The following is a 23025-nucleotide window of genomic DNA, read 5'->3' on the forward strand; positions in this document are numbered from 1 at the left end:
CAAACTCCTGGGCTCAAGCCACCCTCCCTGCCTTGGCCTCCCAAAGTGCTGGGATTATAGGCATGAGCCACTGCACCCAGTCTTCACTGACATTTTATTTTGTGCTTGAATTGCTTTAGGACTGTGAATTTCATGATTCTGCTGGGCGTTTTCCTCATATCCTCTAATTCTGGCTCATGTTTAGCTCCTCTCTTATTTCCCCTCTTATATATGACATATACATATACTTACATATACATATATGTGTGACATAAACATACACAATTCTGGGAATATTGGTAGAATTATTAGGAAAGACAAGCTCTTTCCTCTGGGACTGATTGCTATAAAGATAGGTATCCTGATGCCAGGGACCTCCACTGGAGCAAGTCGAAGAAAAAAGCCAAAACAGAGGAAGCCAGGAGATGAAGCAGAGAGAGTTGCTTCATTTGCCTCATCTGTAAAATGGGAATGGGAAAATGATAGTTGGCTACTGGAGGTGAGGTGCTGGAAGAAATAAGCTCTTAAGACCCCTTCCAGCTCTAATTTGGTCATTTCTTTAAATGTCTACCCTTAATACAAGGATATGTTTGTGACATTTGAAAAGGCAGTAAGAGTTTCTCCACAGTTGTTTCCATTATGATCTAGTTTTTGCTGTCTTAAGAAGTTTTTTTTTTTTTGTCATGGGAGGGAGTGCTATTTTTGGTGATTTTTGTCTAGCCTTAATTTTTCTGATCAACTAAAAATTGAAAGCTTATAGTCACAATTCCCATAGAAAACATGAAGGCAGAATGATATCTTTTAGTAAGATATAAGATATCATTCCTAAATATACCAGTTCCTAATTCAATTGTTTATACCAAGTGCTAAAAAGGAGAGTAATTATAGATCAATTTAAAAAGCATTAATAGAACATATTGCTCTTTCTAGAGTATATTGTTGATAACTTCAATGGCAATCTAGCCCAAAGAGTTTAATCTTTTCCAGTATGAATGAAAAAGAACGCCCTTAAGGAGTGATACCCATGACTTGCAATAATTTCTTTAATGTTCTTTGAAAATTAAGAGTACAGAAACAACCAAATACGAAAATTACCACAAAATGTTTCATTAACCTAAGTGTTAACAGCTAAAACTATAAAACTGTTAGAAGAAAACAAATAAATCCTCATAGCTTTGGGTTTGGCAATGGTTTTTTAGATACAGTAACAAAAGCAAGAGCAACAAAAGAAAAAAACAGATAAACTGGACTTCATCAAAATTTTAAAATCTCATACCTCAAAGACACCATCAAGAAAATGAAGATAGACAAATATTGCATGTTCTTACTCATATGTGGGAGCTAAAAAGTTGATTTTTCTGGAGGTAGATGGTAGAATGGTAGTTGCCCAAGGTTGGGAAGTGTAGTCGGGAGGGGAGAAGAGAGGTTGGTTAATGGATACAAAAATAAAATTCACTAGAAGGAATATGTTCTATTGTTTGATAGCACAGTAGGGTGACTATAGTTATGAATTTATAGTATATTTCAAAGTAGCTAGAAGATTTAGAATGTTGCCAACACAAAGAAATGATAAATATTTGAGGTGACAGATATCCCAATTGCCCTGATTTGACCTCTACACATTGTATGCACTTGTCAAAAACACACATGTATCCTATAAATAAATACAATTATTATGTATCCATTTTAAGTGAAAAAATAACCAACAGATGGGAGAAAATATATGCAAACCATATATCTGATAAGGGACTTGTATCTAGAATATATGAAGAATTATTACAAGCTCAAAGACAGACAAATGATACACTTTAAAAATTGGCAGGAAATCAGTATATTGGAGAGATCTCTGCACTCCCATGTGTATTGAATCATTATTCACAATACCAAGATTTGGAAGCAACCTAAGTGTCCGTCAACAGATGAATGGATTAAGAAAATGTGGTAGTTATACACAATGGAGTACTATTCAGCCATAAAAAAGAATGAGATACTGTTATTTGCAACAGCATAGATGGTACTGGAGGTCATTATGTTAAGTGAAATAAACCAGGTATAGAAAGACAAACTGCACATGTTTTCACTTATTTATGGGAGCTAAAAATTAAAACAATTGAACTCATGGAGATAGAGGATGGTTACCAGAGGCTGGGAAGGGTAGTAGGGGAAAGGGGTAGGGGTCATGAGGATAATTAATGGGTATAAAAATATAGTCAAAATGAATAAGATCTAGTATTTGATAGCACAAGAGGTGATTACAGTCAACGGTAATTTTTTACACCCTTTAAAATAGCTAAAAGAATATAATTGTATTGTTTGTGACACAAAGGATAAATGCTTGTACCCTGATGTGATTATTACACATTATATGACTGTATCAAAGTATCTCAGGTACCCCATAAATATATACACCTACTATGTGCCCACAAAAATTAAAAAAAAATTATAATAGAAAATAGAATGAAAATTGGTCAAGAATTTAAATTGACATTTATCTGAAGATGATATACATATAAATGACCAACAAGCACTTGAAAAGATGTTCAATATAATTTGCCATCAGAGAAATGGGAATCCAAACCACAGTAAGATACTACTTTACACCAATTAAAATGGTTTAAGATCAAAGACAGACAATAACAAGGGTTGATGAGGATGCAATAAAATTGGAGCCCTCATACCTTGCTGGCAAGATTGTAAAAAGGAACAGCAGTTCCTCAAAATGGTAAATGTAGAGCTACTATGACTCAGTGATTCCACTCTTAGGTAAATACCAAAGAGAAGTGGATGCATATGTCCACACAAAAACTTGTGCATAAGTGTTCACAGTGGCTTTATTCATAATAATCAAATAGTGGAAGAAACCCAAATTCTATCAGCTCATGAATGGATAAACAAAATGTGGCATTATCGTACAATGGAATATTTTTCAGCAATAAAAATGAATGAAGCATTGATTCACGCTATAACATGGATGAACCTTGAAAACTATGTTAAGTGAACGAAGCCAGTTGCAAAAGACACATATTGTGTGATTACTTTTATATGAAATGTCCATAAAAGACAAATCCACAGAGACAGAAAGTTCAGGCACATGAAGGAGTTACTGCTAATAAATATTGGCTTCTTTTTGAAGCGATAAAAATGATCTAAAATTACATAGTGATGATGGTTGCACAACTCTGAACATACTAAAAACCACTAAATTGTACACTGTTACTAGGAGATACTGTATTTGATTTATATCTCAATGAAGCCATTAAGAAAAATAAAACGATATAGAAAGAAACTACTGCAGCCACATTTTACTAAAAGTCATAAGAAAACTGAATATGCTAGAGCTCAGCAAAATATAATATTCTAATACAGAAATTTAAAATATGAATGTTCCCTACTCTTAAAGTTTTGAGATGTGGGTTCTAGTTTTTCCTGGCCTCCAACCTGCAGCCTGGGACAAGTCACTTAGGTTTAACACCATTCTGTTCATTTATCAGTAAAATTAAGGTAGTGGATTAGAGGATTTTCAGTTGAGGGGAAAATTTAGGAGGTCTGGAGGAGTTCAGAAGCAAATATTGTTAGTTGCCTGTCAATACCCATTCTCCTTTTTTCTTCTCTAGAAATAAAAACCCCAATTTCTAAGTGAGCCATTTTCACTCAGCTAATGACCTGCCAGCCTCCTTTACAACCAGATATGGCTATGTGCCTAAGTTTGGCTAAGTCTTGTGTATAACTTCTAGAAAGTCTCCTCCAAGGGAGGGAGTGTGCCTTTCCTTTCTGTTGACGGGATACAGATGGGTTGGCTAGAGCTTTAGCGGCTATCTTGGACCATGAGGATAAGGGATGGCAAATTATCAAGCTGGAAGAAGCCTGGGTATCTCACAAATTTGTAGAGGCACTACATTTGCCCTGAACTGCCTATCACCAGACTTCTTTCATATGAGACAGAAGTAATCATATAAGACAAAGTTATTTTGGTGGGATTTTTTTCTGTCACATATAAAGATATTTAATTCTAACTAACACAGTCAGCTTATGAAGCATAAAAAGAAAGGGGCATTTTTAATTGGCTTGGAGGCAAGTTCACTCTTTCAAAAAATTAAAGCCCTCTTTCTAGATGGAACAACTTTCTAAGTTAACCTGAGGGCACGCAAGGGCTCTTGATTTGATCTTCCAAAAGATTGCCAACAATAGCAAACATCTAGAACTGTACAAATGCATTTGTCATCACAGCACCTGTCTCCTCTCCCTGGCATTTTCATATCAGCTAAGATCAGTCACAAAATTCTAAACACTGCAGGTTTCAAATTTGATTAGTGTATGGGGAGAGGGCAAAATCCTTCCTTTGAAATAGGTATCCAGTGGGATTCTTATTTCTTTTTCATTCTGTCTCAGTTTCCTGACCTTGACTAAATCCATATGGTTAGTTAAGTGTTTCTTGAGGGGCGCAAAGGACTTTGTCTCCCTGGTAGGAGACAAAGTTTAAAAACCATCCATTCTTGGTTATGAGAGCCTTATGTGGCTTTGTAAGTGGTATTTGTTCACAGTCTTACTCAATCTTGCATAACAATTTTTTTTAAATTAATTTATTTATTTGAGATGGAGTCTTGCTCTGTCGCCCAGGCTGGAGTGCAGTGGCATGATCTCGGCTCACTGCAACCTCCACCTCCTGGGTTCAAGCAATTCTCCCTGTCTCAGCCTCCCAAGTAGCTGGGATTCCAGGTGCCCACCACCACACCCAGCTAATTTTTATATTTTTAGTAGAGACAGGGTTTCACCATCTTGGCCAGGTCCGTCTTGAACTCCTGACCTCATGATCCACCTCCCTCGGCCTCTCAAAGTGCAGGGATTACAAGTGTGAGCCACCGCGCCCAGCCACAATTATTTTATTCACTTCAAAACCCCTATTTTTAAAGACACATATACTCCATCATCCCCAGTTGGGCTTTTTCTGCTACCCCAAGGAGGCACCCAGAGGCTTTGTCTGCTAAGTGCTATGCTGCAGGTGACTGTTAACTAGACTGCTTTCACAATCTCCCAGATTATTGAAAGATGGCCCAGTTCTTCTACTCTTCAGCAGGTCTGCCTGAAACTTCAACTATTATAGACAATACCAAATGTGATTAAAAAGTGGACTTAGCACAGTTCTCTTATGAACCAAGAAACTTTAAAAACATTCATGCAAATTCTGTCATAAGAAGAAATATGAAAGACTAACAAAGCCTGATAACTCTTTCTCACTTCCTAAAGTTATAAACACTACTGCTTTTTAGTAGTAACTATTAATGCTTTCTGTGTATACTTTATCATTCATCCATTAAGGACTAAAACGTCACTTTAAACACAAGAACAAATAAACATGCAATCAAATGGTTTCATCAGGAAAAAGTCAGAATTGATAATAATGTAATCATAATATAGCCATAAGATTTGGATTTTTGTTAATGAAAAGAGACACAATTTTAAAAATTATTATTATTATTATTTTGAGACAGAGTCTTGCTCTGTTGCCTAGGCTAGAGTGCAGTGGCACAATCTCGGTTATCTCCGAGACCTCGGTTACCTCTCGGCAACCTCCACCTCCTGGGTTCAAGCAATTCTCCTGCCTCAGCCTCCCGGGTAGCTGGAATTACAGGTGTGTGCCACCAATGCCCGGCTAATTTTTGTAATTTTAGTAGAGACAGGGTTTCACTGTGTTGCCCAGGCAGGTCTTGAACTCCTGGCCTCAAGCGATCTGCCCACTTCGGCCTCCCAAAGTGCTGGAATTACAGGCGTGAGCCACCACACCAAGCCTAAAAAATTATTTCAGTAATAGCTATTTTTGTTTCATGAAGATATATCAAAATAGATTCTGAACCAGCCTCCTTTTATTTCTGTCATATTTGATTTTTTCTCTATTTAGGTTATACATACTGATATTTCTTGTTTCCACAGCTCACTGAGGAGGCACTGAAGTTTCTGTGTTTCAATCAGACCAACTGACTTGAGTTATTGTATTTAAAGGCACTTTGATAAAAATAACTATAGGCTTTGAAAGTTCTTTCTAATTTTTAAAATATTTGTGCTGGCTTAGTGACTATTAAAAAATAACAGGCTTCAAATGATTCAAACATATGCATGCAATTCTGGGACTCCTGAGTAATGGGATGCACACATTCTTACTTGGGGTTTTATTAAAATGACCTTCTCAGTATGCATACCAGGACCCTTCATGAAGCAAAGCCAGAAGAGTCATTCCAAAACTTGCATGTAGTCCTGCATCACTCCTCGACAAAAAAGGGGGATTAATGTACAATTTCCAGTTTGTGAAGAAGATGAAAAAAATGATCTCATTTTGATTTGCCCATTTCAGAAGTGTTTGGTTTCTTATGCTTTTTCTGTGATTAGCCTGGGTAGGAGGAAAGGCAAAGTGATGAATGAAAGTTAAACATTGCCTGTTCTCATCTGTGGAAGCTAAAAAAAAAAGTTGATCTCATAGAAGTGAAAAGTAGAACAGAAGATACTAGAGGCTGGGAAGCATAAGAGAAAGAGGGGAATAGGGGGAGATTTATTAAAGGATACAACATTACAACTAAATAGAAGGAATAAGTTTTAGTGTTCTATAACAATGCAGGATGACTGCATTTAATAATAACATGTAGTTTTAAATAAAAGGAGGATATTGAATGTTCCCAATACAAAGCAATGATAAATGTTTGAGATAATAGTGAATTACTCTGATCTGATCACTATATGTTATACATATACAAAACATCACTATGTACCCCATAAAGATGTATAATTATGTGTCAATGAAAAAAATTCTTAATAAAATAAAATAAATGTCCAACACATAGAAGATACTAAGTAAATACTGATTTCCTCCCTTTCTGTTGCTTCTGAGGGGAGCGTAGAGTATATAACATTGCTGATTAAATTTACAAACTGTAAGGAAGGAGATGGCATTACTCTCTCATGCTATTGGAAATATCCAATTTTTACATCCAATATTAAATTACTTTATTCAGTAATTCTCTCTCAAACCAAAAATCAGAGCCCAAGAGAGATAATTCATTTTTAAAAATCTACTACTGGATATATCACTTTGCTGCTTTTGTGAAAGTTAAGTTCCAGTGAGAAAGAAAGCTGAGGAATCATTTCCAGAGTCTACTTTTCTATGAAAGTCCCTCTCTTCTTTCAAAAGTAGGCACATCTGATAGTTAATGTACTTATCCAGTATGGTAAAGAAGCCACCTATCAGCTCATTTCACTTGAAAACTTTGACAGTAACTACTTTGGGACTGACTCGCTCTTACTATCTTTCTTCCAATCTATTCAACCTCATACTTTATAAGGACACACTAACTCTTGTCTCCTTGATCTTTTCATAGTGGGTCTGTGCAGATTCTGGAGTCTTTAGCAGTATCTTTAAAGGAATATCTTTTTTCTTTGTATTGGAACCCTTACAAACCATTTCATAGAACATAGCTGGACTCTTGTACTTAGATTGGCACATCAATCCACAAAAAAAATTGGGAGAGTTCACTGAGAAATTGATATGTCAAATCACAATGCATTTGTATTGAACCTAGATAGAAATACCTAGAAAATTAGGCAAATAATAAGTGGCTACTTGGAATTCCTAAACAGTTTATACTTCTACACAGATGGGAAACCCATCTATTATGACCCACCTATAGATTATCTGGGAACTTCAGACTTCTGCTAGTACAACTGGGATTTTCCTACATCTCTTTTGTACTACTAGAAGACTTCACATAGGTGACCAAGGGAGATGAGCTCAAGGCAAAACAGTTTCTGAACTTTATTATTTCCAATATTCAAAACGAAGGTTTTCTACCTCCTTCCATCAATAGGAAAAATGCCTTTGGGTTTGAAGAAGAAAGACAGTATTTAAGTAAAAAGTTTACTTTCACCTTATAAATTAAAGAGGAAATGATCATAGAAAGACAGTGTTTAGAACTGGCAGGGATCTTAGAGAATATTTAATTCAATCCTCCTGTTTAAGAATAAAGAAAAAGAGACCTGGAGAGGATTTATGTCTGCTTCAAGTCAAAACAGCTGAAGACAGGAGGTAGCATTAAGTGGTGGAAAGAGCGTAGACTTTGGGTTGGCAGTGTGGATTTGAATACAGCTCTTTTAGTTACCAGTTGAATGGTTTCTTTATATATAAAGTGGGGATAGTAGGGCTTGTCTTTAGAGTTGTTATGAGGAGTAAATGATGTAACTTATGTAAAGTACCTAGAACACTTGTTGGTACATAGTAAGTGCTTGACAAATATTTATGTCTTTAAAGGAACCCAAACCAGGGTGTTTTGACAACTTTTGTACACTGCACTGCACTGTTAATACAGCTGGCCAAAAGGATTCAAACATGTATTTAAAATAAGAGATTCCAAATGAAATAAATGGTGTGCAATATTAAATAATGTTTTTAAAACATTCGCTTACCATTAATGCAAGCGATACCCAGTCCTTTTCAGATGAAATAAAATGTTCCACTTTTCTCAGTGGTTTTAGCTGTTTTCAGATACACACAGCTCAGTACAAAGAGATGACACAAGGGACTTTTTATCTGCATTGCAGAGAGCAATACGGTGATAATTTGCATCGGAACTTGCCGTTAGCTCCATATGGCATGTATTCATCATTTAGTGGGTTCAGTGCCCTATCTTTAGAGCTTCAGTGATCAGGATAGAAATTGCCCACTTATTTATGCTTGGCTGGACTGAAAATATAGGGAGAGGAAGAAGTGCAGGGAAACACCACTCTCTGCAAGACTTGGCCCTGGAATTAGGAGTAAAGCATTAACACTAACTTGTCGAGCAATAGCTGCTTCTGTCCTAAAGAGTAGACAAAATGCAGATGATATGCAGTGTATTATTTATGGGTTGCAATCATGCATGTTATTCTTGTCTGTCCCACAAAGGACCTGTGGTTTAATGTAGAGCTGTCTTCCTTTTGTTCAGCACAAAGCCTCACTCACACTGGGCAAGTGGGCATTTCCAATGGCATGTCATCACTTGGTTTGTATGAGCAACAGGAGAAGTTGCTCTCAAAAGTCAAACTAGGAATTAACCCACTCCCTTCCCATACATCTCCCTCAGAAAAGAGAAATGGAGAGAATACTATTTTTTTTGTCCTTATTGAAAGTAAAGTGACAAAGGATTTTCTCTCCCATTGGAAAGTTAAAGAATCAGTCCCTTTTATACAAAAAGAATTTTGATTTTTCTTCAATTTGTTGCTCTAAAAGATTATATAAATCATTCAAGCTGAAGATTCTGGTTTTATATCCATTAGTAATCAGGATGATGATCTCAGTGACGAGAAGAAGGGAATTCTGAAACCTACCCCCTCCTCCCCAACCCCCAATCACTGTAATAAGCATATATTTAGCTCTAGCATTCTAACACTGGAGCAAAAGGTGCTGCCGCTTATAAGCTCTGGACTATGAACAGAGATTATGGACTGATGTGGGTTGAATTGTGCTCCACCCATCAAATTCATATATCAAAGTCCTAATCCCTAGTACCTCAGAGTATGACTTTATTTGAAAATAGGGTTGTTGCAGATGTAATTTTTTAAGATGAGGTGGGTAGGTGGACCCCAGTCCAATATGACTGACGTCCTTATCAAAAGGGGACACTGGGACACAGACAACCACAGAGAGAGAACACCATGTGAAGATGAAGGCACAGACTTGGGTGTTGTTTCTATCAGCCATCAAACCAACAGAAGCTGGGGGAGGGACATGAAACAGATTCTCCCTCATAACCCTCAGAAGGAACCAACAATGCTGACACCTCCATCTCAGACTTCTTTTTTTCTATTTTTATTATATATTGACAAATTATAGTTGTATATATTTATGGGGTACAAAGTGATGTTACAATTTATAAATACAATGTGGAATGATTAAATCAAGCTACTTAATATATCCATTACCTCAAATATTTATCTTTTTTGTGATGACAGAGCATTTGAAATTTATTCTCTTTGTGATATTATAATGTACTGTACTCAATTATTAGCTATATTTGGGAGACTGTCCAATATACCTTGTAAAAAATCAAACTTATTCCTTCTATCTAACAGTTCTTTACCCTTTGACTCTCATCTCCCCATTCCCCCTAGCACCCCCAGCCTCTGGTAATCACTGTTCTGCTCTCTGCTTCTGTGAGTTCAATTGTGTTGGATTCCACATATAAGTGAGTCCATCTCAGACTTCTAACCTCCAGAGCTGTGAGACAACAAATTTCACTATGTAAGTCACTCAGTTTTTGGTACTTTGTTATGGCTGCCCTTGCAAACTAATACATAAACGTTCTCTCTTTCTTTTCCTCTCTCCCTCCCTCCCTCCCTGTCTCCCTCCTTCCCTTCCTTTCTTCCTTCTTTTTCTGGTGGACTTCATAGAAAAGGAGCTGGAAGATAGGAACATAATTTTCCTTCTAAGCCATTGATGGGCTTTAATATTTTTTAGCATGAAAAAATACAAATGCTTGTTTTAAAGCACATCCACACCTTATTTTGACAAATGCTGGTAATAATGGGCAAAAGGGGTTGCCCCAAGGAACACACACGCCAGTGCCCACTTCATGTGCTTAAAATCAAATCCATGGCTCCTAAAACTCAATGGCTCATTTCAGGCCTTTAAAGAAACCTAATTTTACCCTTGTTTTTCCCACTTTGGCTTTTTCCCTTCCTTGAAGAACCGACTTTTCAACTTGCTGAAAAGCTTTACTTTGCCCAGACCTATTCACTCATCTCCAAAATGGAGCAGAAGCAGTGTTCTAGTATCTCTCCTTCTTTCCCAAGGAGTAATTTTACCTCCCCCACTCTACCCCCATCCCTCCACTCAGAAAGGAGTCTACCTCTCTTTGATACTTATTGTCGCATCTCTTTTCTCCCCATTGCTATGTGAAGGATGTATTTCCAGGACCATTGCTTGGCGTTATATTTGCTGTTCTAAGGGCTTCTTTCTCAATGATACAGCACCAAGGTCACTGGCACTTGCATATGAACATCTGTGCACACCCATATACTCTCACAGAGTTGTCCTTTGTTTCCTAAGATGACAATACTATAATATAATAAACTCCAACGTGTGTGCACTTACACTTGATCAGGCCACTCTGAGAACATGGGATCTTCTTTTGCCAAGTGTGCCTGACACCTATTCTTGGACTAAAGACTATCCAGACGCCAGAATTGCTTGATATTCTTAGAGCTGCTGCATCCTCATCCATGGTGGGTGAGCCTGAAGCTTCGGTTCATAAAACAGCAAACTCTGGTCCTGCCGCTGCCTGGGTCTGTGGGCTCTAGCAGTTCCACAGCCATCCATGGTGTCACCACATTTCTTGAGCTGTTCTAGGCAAGTAGACATCTGTGGTTTGCCCACCTGACATTAATTCCCCCTTCTTTCCTAGTTTTTCCACTTTCTGTGTAGTTTAGGTGCTGACCTTACTTACTCATTTTTTTTTTTTTTTTTTTTTTTGAGATGGAGTCTCGTCGCTCTTTCGCCCAGGCTGGAGTGCAGTGGCGCGATCTCAGCTCACTGCAACCTCCGTCTCCCGGATTCACACCATTCTCCTGCCCCAGCCTCCCAAGTAGCTGGGACTACAGGCGCCCGCCACCACGCCCAGCTAATTTTTTGTATTTTCAGTACAGATGGGGTTTCACCGTGTTAGCCAGGATGGTCTCGATCTCCTGACCTCGTGATCCACCCACCTCGACCTCCCAAAGTGCGGGGATTACAGGCGGAGACACCGCGCCCGGCCTGCTTACTCATCTTTAGGTCTCTACCATTAGTGAAAGAAAGGGCACATGACCCAAGCCAAGACAATGAAATTCAACTTAGGAACTTGTGATAAAATTGCTGGGAAAGAGTATTGTCTCTGTTTGACTTGAAATTGGGAGAATGTAAACCTGGAGCTTCTGGGGGATGCCAGGCAGAGGAAATCTGAGAACGAAGCCAAGCTGAGAGATACAGAGATCAAGGTGGGATAGGAGGGTGGGACCGTTGTTTTGACAGTAGCTGCCTCCTTGGAGCCAGCTAAGCCTAAAATTTTCAGTATATAAGCCAATAAATTCCCTTTGCTTAGGCCATTTTGAGATAAATTTTCTGCTGCTTGCAACTGAAAGCATCCTAATATAGCCATTTTTTTCTTCTGGCCTTTCTTTCTTCTACCTCTTGCTTAACGTATAATAGTTATTTTAATTTGTGTGTATTAAATTTACATGTTTAGCCATTTCATAACTGTGTTGGGATGAACTTCACTTCAATGTCAGTGAGTGGAGGGTGCAGTGGGATTACTGTTACTAATCTTATTCTTTGACTTGGAGAATTTACAGTTGGTTGATAATGAAAATATTCTCCAAAATCCAGCAATGTTTTGTCCTAGAGTCAGGCAGTATAGCTTCTCGGAAGGTCAGAAATCATCAGAACTTGTTATAGGCTTATGACCTCGTTAAGAGCTCAATATTGTGCTGGTACCATCTGTCTGTCAGGTTCTTAAATGTCAAGATGATCCTGGTTTATTTCTAGACTTTGTCAATCAGTTTATCACATACTATCTGCAAAATAGAACCCAATGATATCCTCATTCCAGGCTGAGTGTAGGATTTTCTTGGTGCAAGCTAGTATGCAACTTTGGTTGTGTAGCTGCTATAAAAACTGTTCACAGATGGTTATAACGAACAAAAAGGACAATAAATTGGAAAATATGACTATTAATCCAAAGGTACTAGAAAAGCTCCTTCCTAGCACTTTCCAAGCAAGAGAAAAGAAGACAATGACAACGATCACCACTTAAATCGTATCTATTCCCACTGACAATGAAGGACACACAGATAGACCCCCAATTTATAAGATCCCTTATTTATCACTTTTTATAACACACCCTAGGAAACAATTAAATATCTTTTATTTGATATCTTAAATTGGAAAGTCCTCTGCTGTCATAGAGTTTGATTTCCCTGACAATGTAGGCATGTCCTCCACATCCTTCCTAAATGGCTATCCAGCCTCCTTCTGAATGTCAAAATGTCTCCAGGGATTGAGGTCTCTGTCCATTGAAGGCAAACTCATTTTTACAGAAAGTATCCCCTTGTGCTGAGCCACAGCCTCTCTCCTCTAACTTTAGAGCACCAGAATTTTACTTAGGGGAACTTAGAGATCATTCAATCCAATAACTTCATTTTGTGCCCAGTGATCTGCCTTCCAGAACAGAGTATCTAATCATCTCCTCTGTAATGGCTCTTTCCAATATTTTATGACAGCATTTGTGTTCTTTCCATCACACTTTTTCTCTGGGATAAATACACTCAGGTGCTTCACTCCTTCCTTACCCTGGCCCAAGTTCCCTAACTTCTTGACTTCTAATTTCCCCTTATGATACGATACAGTCTCCCATGATATACCACTAGTATTCATGCAGAAGCTACATTATTTCCTTCCAGGTGCAAAACTAAAAAACAGGGGGAAAAACATTTTTCAGTATTTTATACCCATAATAGTTTTAGCCTCCTGAACAAAACAGGGTTGGCTATAAATGGCCTGTCAATGTTTCTGGCAAAGCCAGATTTTCTGCAAATAAATTTGTCAGGCTTCAGATCATCAAGCCTCTCAATAGTATGGAATTGTGCTATTGCAAGCCTCTTTAGCAGTTTAACTTAGACCACTGCTTAGTCATTTCAGTCATTCTATCTTACATGTATTCAGTTTTTTGTATGTGTATATATATATACATATACACACATTATATATATATATACATATATACACATTATATATATACACACACACACACACACACACACACATACAAATATATATATATATTTGAGACGGAGCTTTGCTCCATCACCCAGGCTGGAGTGCAGTGGCATGATCTCAGCACACTGCAACCTCCACCTCCCAGGTTCAAGCGATTCTCCTGCCTCCAAGTAGCTGGAATTACAGGTGGCCACCACCATGCCTGGCTAATCTTTGTATTTTTAGTAGAGATGTGGTTTTACCATGTTGGCCAGGCTGGTCTCAAACTCCTGACCTCAGGTGATCCACCTGCCTCAGCCTCCCAAAGTGCAGGGATTACAGGCATGAGCCATCACGCCCGGCCGTTTTTTGTATATTTATAAAGTATTTTCATTCCTATCTTGTTTGATATTCAAAAAATGAATACATGTAAGATTACTCTCCTTTCCTCCCAGTATGATAGGGTAGGAAAGCTACCATGCTGGAAGGAAAGCAGGGCAACATGTTATTTTCTTCACTTTGCAGATGATGCTCAATGACTCCCCCAAAGTTAGGTTCTAACGAGTTGGTAGTAGAGATAGGACTTATATCCCACGAATCTTGACTCTCAGATTGCTGTCTTGTTTTCTGTATAGCTACTGTCCTTTGTCACTAAATAGCCTCATATTCCCTCTAGACAGCACTACTGCTTGAGTAGCTCTCTGAAAGGGAGTTCTCTTCACTCCTAGAAGAACCCATATTTCTGACTATTAGAGTCCAGTGATCTCATTAGATTCCAAGGCTTTATTCTCCTCCCTCCTGTTTTATGCAAAACTGATTCTGAAATGAGCAAACACTGCAATGCAACAATAATTTTTAAGTGCCCACCTTCCCTTTTCCCCCCTCCCCCCTTCAACCTGCTGATGGGAATCAGAAGTTCAATTTATCAAACATTGCAAGAAAGGGCAAGATAAGTTTTAAGTCATAAGCTGACAGTGAGTAATGATTAAAAAGAAAATTAAAACTCATTACCTGTAGGACTCCTACTCACTTTCTCCTTTGCCTCTGGTAATTCACTTATCTTCAGATTCAATAACTTGAGGAACAGGGGAGGGTAGAACAATGTGAGGGATGAGGGTGAAGCCAAGGGGCACTGAAAATGACAGGGGAGGAACTCTGCATTCAAATGGGAGACATGTTGTTCCAGCCAGTCTTTGTATAGGAGTAGCTCTCCAGCTAAAAATAGAACTTTCCTTTCCTATATGGTGATCTCCCCTTAACTCAGTGAAAGCGTTCATGTAGAAGACATGAGTTTGGATAATGTTTTCCTTTTAGGTTCTTCTTCCTGGATTGATAAACAATTATAAGGGAAGGACAAATCCCTCACATTTGGGAGAAAAGTTTCCTTAAGTTTCTTTACCTGAATTTGAATGGGAGAGTTGGGGATTAACATGCTAAGTACGCTCTAGATAAACGCTCAGATGAAGCATGCCTTGCCCTTTCACCTTAGGTCTGCCAAGCCCAAAATGTAGCCCAAGACTCAGCTTAGCTGTGGTTTTGCTCCAGGCCTCTAAACACTTGGCACAACACACCTTGTTGGTGATGGTTTGGGATTTAACCTTGAAGTCAAGTGGTTACTTAATTAAATGATCCAAATCTTTGTCTAGACTAATAGCCAATGCCATTTTATTTTTTTAAAAATTTTTTTGCCAACTTTTAGACTTTATACTAAGAGTCTGTCTTAAGTCTTTTATTACCGTTGAGAAATTTGCAACTATTTTTTCCCCAATAGTAAAGAGGCATGAAATTTTCTAAGATCCTTGCTTCGGGTACTAGATGCCTACTAGGACCTTAGAACAAGAAACTGGAATATTAGGAGAGCCAATTATGGGGGTGGGGAGAGATAAAAGATAGGTGGCAAACAAAAATAATCTAAATGAAAATATAAATGCTAAACTGATTATTACAGGAACAAAAAAGTGCTAAAATTAATCGGGTACACATACCAGTGATGTCATATTTGCAGGGGATAAGGAAAAACTAATGGGCCGGATTTTAGGTTAATGTCCTCTTGGCTTTCTGGAGAGGCTATGGTATTGTCAAGCTTATGGTATTTATGTGAGTTATAAAAATAGCAGAACTATCCAAGAGATTTTTGGATTCCTGAACTGACTATAGGTGTGATATTGATGTTAAAGTTTAGTCAATTTTCCATTATTTGGGGATCAATAAACCAGTTTAAATTGTTGTGGGAGGTCAAATTTAAAAAAGACACTATTTGTTTTAGATTATGCTGATAAAATACAAAGCATAGGCTATGGAGTCCAAGTTTTTGGGGCTTGGAGTCCAGGCTGTATCTTACTAGCTGAGCTGCCTTGAGTGAGTCATTTGGCCTCTCTAAGACTCAGGGTTCTCTGTATTAAAATTACTTTAATATTTGGGAATGATAGTAAGAGTAGTTAAAAATAAAACAAAATAAATTAAAATTACTCTAACATGGCTTTAAAATAATTTAAAATAATAATTAAGGATATGAAAAAATTCTGAGTAAGAAATGGGTTATAAAAAAGACAAAGTATTTGTTTTTAGTAAATATACATGTAATAAAAATGTAGAGCACCAAATATATAAAAGGTAGGACAAAGGTCAATAGATATTTGGGTACAGGGATATTTATTTCTGTTTTAACTTTTGTGGATTTTCTGAATTTTTCTTTTGACCATGTATTAATGATGTTGAGAAATTTTTAAAATTATAACTTTTAATAATAAAGACCAGATCCTGAAAAAAAATGAGTTGAATAATAACAGCTATTTTGGAACTCAAATAAGCTAATGTATATGAATACAGTTTATAAACTCTAAAGTACTAATTACTGTTATTATTCTCTAATGCTGGCCCTAGGTTATAAATCAAAAGGGGAAATAAAACACAACCTGTAAAAAGCTTCTGCACAGCAAAGGAAACATTAACAAAGTGAAGAAACAACCCACAGAATGAGAGAAGAGATTTGCAAACTACTCATCTGACAAGGGATTAATAACCAGAATATACAAAGAACTCAGACAACTCTATAGGAAAAAGTCTAATAATCCTATCAAAAATGGACAAAATATTTGAATAGACATTTCTCAAAAGAAGATATACAAATTGCAAACAGGTATATGAAAAAATTTTCAACATCATTGATCATCAGAGAAATGAAAAAACTACAGTGAGATATCATAATCTTACACCAGTTAAAATGGCTTTTATCCAAAAGTCAGGCAATAACAAATGCTGGTGAGGATGTGGAGAAAAGGGAACAGGTACGCTGTTGGTGGGAACACAAATGAGTACAACCACTGTGGAGAACATTTGGAGGTTCCTCAAAAAAACTTAAATAGAGCCACTATATGATCCAGGAATCCCACTGCTAGTTATACACCCCAAAGGAAAGAAATTAGTATATCAAAGAGTTATCTGTACTCCCAACTTTATTGCAGCAGTGTTCACAATAGCCAAGATTTGGAAGCAACCTAACTGTCCATCAACAGATGAATAAAGAAAATGTGGTAGTTAATCACAGTGGAGTACTATTCAGCCAAAAGAAAGAATGAGATCCTGTTATTTGCAACAACATGGTTGGAACTGGAGGTCATTATGTTAAATGAAATAAGCCAGGAACAGAAACACAAACTTTGCATGTTCTCACTTATTTGTGGGAGGTAAAAATTAAAATAATTAAACTCATAGAGAGTATAAGGATGGTTACCAGAGGCTGCAATGGGTAGTGGGGTAGGTAGGGGGAAGCGGGGATGGTTAATGGGTACAAAAAAATAGAAAGAATGAATAAGATCTAGTATTTGTTAACATAACAGTGTGACTATAGTAAAAAATAATTGTACATTTAAAAATAACTAGAAGAGTATAATTGGATTGTTTGTAACACAAAGGATAAATGCTTGAGGCGGTGGACACATTTACCCAACGTGATTATTATGCACTGCAGTCCTGTATCAAAATATCTCATGTAACCCACAAATATTTACACCTGTTGTATACCCACAAAAACTAAAAATTAAAATTAAAAAAAATTTAAAACCAACATGCTTGGGGGGGAAATGGCAATGAATATTACTTTTACTGTATTTCCATTTTCTTACTTCACCTGGGTCTTTGAAATGCTGTATTCATCTACTGTTTTGGCTTTATTCGTCAAAGGTTTTTTGTTTGTTTGTTTTGAGACAGGCTTGCTCTGTCAACCTGGCTAGAGTGCAGTGGCACAATCACAGCTCAGTGTAGCCTCAACCTCCCCAGTTCAAGTGATCTTTCTCTTTCCCCTTGCCCTCCAGCTCTACCTGTCCCTCCCCGACCACTGCGAGTATCTGGGACTACGAGAATGTGCCACCATGCCCAGCTAAGTTTTAAATTTTTTGTAGAGACAAGGTTTCACTATGTTGCCCAGGTTAGTCTTGAACTCCTGGGCTCCTGCCTTGGCCTCCCAAAGTTCTGGCATTATAGACATGATGCACCACACCTGGCTATCCTTCAAAGGCTTCTGTATTAGAGATCTTTATCCCCTTATGCTCATGTTAAGAACTGAGAAAAACAATGATTGCTGTAGACTTGCTCATCCATAACTTAAGGAAGCAAGTTATGGCACTTGGCCATAGCCCTTGGGAATTTAAATTCCACTGACCGGTGAAGGCCCTTTAAAAAAAAAAAAAAGGAATATGGTTTCTGCCTGCTTTTCCAGCAAAACAATGGCTTGGTCTTTTGTGGCTTGATAAATCCCTAGAAAACGAAAATAATGAAGCTTATACAATTTGACAACCCCCATGTGGGAATTTCCCAGCTACACAGTCCCGCAGGATCATGGCTGGTGTGTCAAAGACACAGGCTAACCCGTGGCTTTATTCACACCAAATAAACAGTCCCCCAGAGTGAATCAAATTAGGTAACCATCACTGGCCATTTTTTAAATGTAAATTCTGAAAGGAATATGGCAATTCAGTCAGCAAAAATGTGTTTGTGAAATAAAGCACAATGTCAGTTCATCTCCCTCAGCAGTTACTAGGCAAGAAACTGAAATGAGTAACTTTTAAAAGCCAAATGAAATATTTTACATCTGTATCTTCAGTGATATCTTACTAGTCATTAAGGTTTACTTTAAGACAATTATCACTTCATGAAATGGGACATGCACAATGATTAACTACGGTGTAAAGCTTATAAGAAAGTATTCATAATCATGTTTTTTGAAGAGGGCAGCTCTATTTTGGCCTGCTTAATTAAGGATAGATTCATAACCATGCTTTTTGAAGAGGGCAGCTCTATTTTGGCTTGCTTAATTAAGAAACTTTTAATTCTTAATAATCACGAGGTCGGGTGCAGTGGCTCACGCCTGTAATCCCAGCACTTTGGGAGGCCAAGGCTGGCCGGCTACTTGAGCTCAAGAGTTCAAGCCCAGCCTGGGCAATATGGTGAAACCCCTTCTCTACCAAAAAATAAAAAAAACTTGTGGGCCATGGTGATACGCACCTGTCGTTCCAGATACTTGGGAAGCTTAAGTGGGAGGACCGCTTGAGGCCAGGAGGTGGAGGCTGCAGTAAACCAAGATTGTGCCATTGCACTCCAGCCGTTTGCGCCACAGCACTCCAGTCAGGACCCATTTCAAAATAATAACAACAATAATAATAATAACCAGACAATTTCCTTCTGCATGAATTCAAACTCAAAGATTCCCAGGACAGGAAGATACCTCTCCATGGGTTCTTCCTTCTATGTGGCCTTTTTTTGCAGCATTGAAAATTTTTTTCTTGGGAGTATTTCAAGAAACAGAAGAAAGGCCTTATTTTGTCCCTAGGCTTCCTTTTTTCCCCATGTTCTAACTTTGCCAAAAATGGAAACACACTATTTGGCTCTCCTCAAAGTTTCAAGACTATTTCAATGCCTTTTCATTATCCTTTGCATACTCAGCCATTTTCTGTGGTTGGGAGCAGGAGGTTGTCACCTTCAGTATATTCACAAAAAAGCAGTACTCTAAGACTTTCTAGAGTACCTCAAGGGCCATGACTTGCACATATAGACACTTTAAAGTCACTTAGTAAAATGCATTCTGTAGAGGCAGATGAATTACAAACAGGTTCCTCTTCCCTGGCACTAGGGTTCATGGTCAGTGAAGGACAGCTGGGCTTTAACCCTTATCTGGAGGGGCACTTTTTCACAGGGCACAGACTACCCTACAGGCTACTCTGGAGACATGCTCACTTTTAATGGCTCCTTTCTAAGCATGCCTGAGGCCACAGTTATCTGAAAAGAGACTGTGGGCATCATTTCTTCAGCACCAGAAATCTCTCCAGTTTCTGCCTCCCAGATTTCCTTCAAATGTTCACTCTCTTCTGTTCTCTCTAGTTCTCTCCATCCCACTGAAATCCCACTGAAATGAACTCAAGTTCTCCCTCTCTGACCACTAATTCTCAAACTTTTTTGACCAAGGTTAACCTAGGTCAGCAGAAGGCTCTTAAGACTTGGCTGGGTATGGTGGCTCACACCTGGAATCCCAGTGCTTTGGGAGACCGAGGCAAGAGAATCATTTGAGGCCAGGAATTTCATATCAGCCTGGAAAACATAGCGAGACCCTGTCTCTAAAAATAAAAATTAAAGAAAGGCTCTAAGACTCATATACTCCAGCCCTTCCTGCTTTTTTCCTCAAAAAATTCTCTGATAACAATAAACTGTTGCTGCACAAACACACTTTGTGAGGATTATGTGAATATCTGCTTTAGCAATATTGGTTTAGATGATTCCTATGTGCACTACAATCCACATTTGGTTTAAAGTTTTATCATAGAAAACTTATAGATCATAAATTGTGTCAACTTATACAGGCATCACTATCCTACTGTAGGGTTAACCAAACAACCCACTTCAAACAACATAGAGGGTGATGAAGGTAAATGAAATGTAATTTGTAATTAAAAAGCAGGAATAGAAACCACCAAAAAGCACAACCAACTCGATACAGCACTGATGCTAATATAAAGCAAACTTCCCCAAAATTGAGGATATTTCAACAATCTGCTCATGCATGTTTTTAGTGGGAGCTCTTCAAATATTGCCAAGTATTGCCTAGCAGCCAGGTGAATGCTCAGGTAAGCCCCCAGTAAACTCTAGTTACATGCTAAATTTTTATTTATGAATATGAAATACTACCATTAACAACTCAGCAGTTATTAAGTAGCTTTTACACACACACACATACACACACATGAAAATCTAGGTTATCAAGGACCATTTGCTAGTAAGATCCAAAGAAAAGACATATTTGGGGATGCTTCTTGAACATTAGGAGGATGCTTGTGGCCTACCAGTTCATACCTTGAAAATCACTGGTTAGGTGGTTGGCTTGGCTTTTTGATTCGGCTTCTTGAGATGCACAGTCACCTTTTCTGATTCTCACATTGCTGCTACAGGGGCATGCTAACCTTGTGTCCTAGCAAGCAACCCAGTTCTGCCATGACTTGGACCTCCAAATCCCCAGTCTCTCGCTGGAGTCTCTCTTTGGGGAGGGAGAGTCAGATGTCACCCACAAACTGGGGAGCCTCCCAGTTAACACCCTGGAGTATCTGTGATGACATAATGGGAGGCCTTCAGTGATACATGGTGGAGGGAAGTCAGAAGACCTGGTCACAGACCACCTCTGCCTTGCCAGCTGTTTGACAGCAGGCAAATCACCTCAATTGTCAGCTCACATTTATCCTCTGAAAAATGAAAATATAGTCATGCACTGATAGCAACATTTTGGTCAGTCATGGACTGCATAATACAGTGATCCCATAAGATTATAATACTGTATTTTCACTGTATCTCTTCTATGTTTAGATACACAAATATTTGCCATTGTATTACATTTGCCTACAGTATTCAGTATACAAACATGCTGCATAGGTGTGTAGCCATGGACTATACCACATAGCCAAGGTGCGTAGTAGGTTTGTGTGAGTACCCTCTATGATGTTTATAAAATGACAAATGGCCTAATGATGTATTTCTCAGGACTTGTCCACAATGATAAGCAAAGCATGACTATAACAATACCAACCTCATAGATTTCTTGTGAAGATCAAATGAGATAATGTAAGTGATAAATAAATAAATCCATTTATAAAAGTATTATCTGTTATTGTCGCAGAGAGGAAATGTTCACACAAGCGTCTTGACTGTTCTGTTTACAAAGTATGCCTGAAATTAGGGTTGCAATCGTTTATAATAATGACAAACAATCCGAACTGTCAACCGTGAAGGTCAAATTCAAAGACCGCACAGGACCTACAAACTACTGAGAAAGAGTTGAGAATTCCTGATTCCGCAAGTACATGTCTCATTGTTCCTGAATCCCTTTCTTTTTTTCCTTCTCATGGCTTGGAGAGCAGGACTTAATTCAGATTAATTCCAAACATTAGAAATGAAGGTTGGTTTTTTCTTTTTTCTTTTCCTTCATCCCACTTGAGTTTCAGAGCTCCAAGAGGACAGTGGCTGAAGAATGCTAGGAATTCTTCCTTCCACCCAGTCAGGAATGTGTCCTGCCTAGGGAACTTAGAAGGAATGTGAGGGCTGCCAGATAAGCCCCAGCACTTGAAGCAGTCAGAGCAGGGGACTGTGGACTTAGTACTGGAAAGAGCCCTCCTCTAGAATCAGGCCCTCCTCAACACCCCCAAGAGGCTGCTCTTAGGCTGAGAGTGGAGGCCAGAGCTGGTGATGCAGGAATAACCTCTGCAGCCAGTAAGTGAAGAGACAGCTCAGCTGGATGTTTGAAACAAAGAATGGCAGTGTTTTTAGTCTTTGGGGAAAGTACATGGTCATGGTACATGGCAGAGGATTTTTTTTATTGCAGAGGATTTTTTAGATCAACACATATATGGGCTTGAACATGGGCTCTGCCATCTGCCAATTAGCTGCATGACTAGGGTTGGATACTCTGTGCTAATAACAGTACCTACTTCCTATGGTTGTGGGCAAATTGAATAAAATAATGTACATAAAATACTTCTCGCAGTGCCTCTCCATAATTTTGAGCTATAAAGCCTACTTTTACATGACTAACTTTTAAAGAGTCTTGATACCCTGCATTTATTCAAAGTGTTATAGTATACAATGTGTTTTCATATTTGTTACCTTTTTTTAATTGCATTAAGCAATGGTATAAACTTGAACACTCTTGGGATGGTTTGTAGATATGTTACTCTTTTGGAACAAATAATTAGATGTCAGCTTTGGCAGTTATCACAGGGCCTCATCTTAGCTCTTACCCACACCTTGCCCCTGTCACGGTTTTT

General features: G+C 38.2%; 1 protein-coding gene across 6 annotated transcripts in view; it reads right to left on the reverse strand.

Moving 5' to 3' along the window:
* Window positions 1-21308, reverse strand: part of EHBP1 (EH domain binding protein 1) — a 369744-nt gene extending 348436 nt beyond the window's left edge. For 5 of the 6 annotated variants that reach the window (XM_055108346.2, XM_055108338.2, XM_055108331.2 and 2 more), the window contains exon 1: window positions 21068-21295. The gene's annotated coding sequence lies outside the window, so the exon portion shown is untranslated. Of the gene's footprint in view, window positions 1-21067 lie in introns of all 6 variants that reach the window. The other variant, XM_055108336.2, reaches the window with a different exon arrangement.
* Window positions 21309-23025: the final 1717 nt, after the last annotated feature.

The sequence above is a fragment of the Pan paniscus genome, chromosome 12 (assembly GCF_029289425.2).
Source record: "Pan paniscus chromosome 12, NHGRI_mPanPan1-v2.0_pri, whole genome shotgun sequence".
Taxonomy (NCBI): Eukaryota; Metazoa; Chordata; class Mammalia; order Primates; family Hominidae; genus Pan; species Pan paniscus.